We start from the raw sequence: 907 nt of genomic DNA on the forward strand, positions 1-907 counted from the left end.
CTATCTACTCCTGTGTGAAAAGGGGCTCTGCCTGTGCATCCATGTGTGTGTGTGTGTATGTGTGTGAGAGAGAGAGAGAGAGAGTGAGAGAGATAGAGAGAGAGAGAGAGAGAGAGAGAGAGAGAGCGAAAGTGGGTGAGAGAGGAGATGGCAAGGATGTTAATATGTGTGTCTTTGTCTTGGATGCTCCTCTCCTCTCACTTCCGCACAGGCATTGTACCTTGCCTCTCGGGATTTGTTATTTTTTCATGTGCGTGTTGAGTTAAGTGTGTGTTTATGGATTTTTGTACACAGCCTCAGCATCACTGAATGTGTAGGTGTGTGTGTGTGTTTGTGTGTGTCTACACCACATGGTCCTCTTTCCACTGCTGCGAAGGCAGAGAGAAATATTATGAACAGTCAAGTACAGTGGTACAGTGAGAGGCGGGAATAGAGAGATGAGAGTGTGTGTAAATGTGTGCATGTGTGTGTGTGTGTGTTGCAGGATGCAGACAGGGGAAGAGAGTTTGTGAAGAGGGGTGTTGCTGTAATCAATTGCTCAAAAACTGCAGTTGAAAAAGAACCCCCATGGGATTGAGAGTGATATAATGTGGAAGCAGAGATAAATAGTCTTAGGAAAAGATAGAGAGAAAAAAAGAAAGAGAAGAAGCAGAAGACAGTGACAAAGTCGTTTGAGAGAAAAATGGAGGAAGTAGAGGCAGATATATATTGACAGGAATGTTTGGATTGGGTATTTCTCTTCAGAATTCCACACCCAATCAGATTTGGTTTCACTTCCATTGATTTCCATCCGGTATTCCTCAGAGTACAGTTAATGCTAAAGCCAAAGTGGTTTGACCTCGGCTTGCCACATTACCATTGCATCAACCATGATGATGAGCAGTGTGGTCAGAAGGCGATGTTCAGT

This window comes from Pleuronectes platessa, chromosome 5 (assembly GCF_947347685.1).
Source record: "Pleuronectes platessa chromosome 5, fPlePla1.1, whole genome shotgun sequence".
NCBI classification, from domain to species: domain Eukaryota; kingdom Metazoa; phylum Chordata; class Actinopteri; order Pleuronectiformes; family Pleuronectidae; genus Pleuronectes; species Pleuronectes platessa.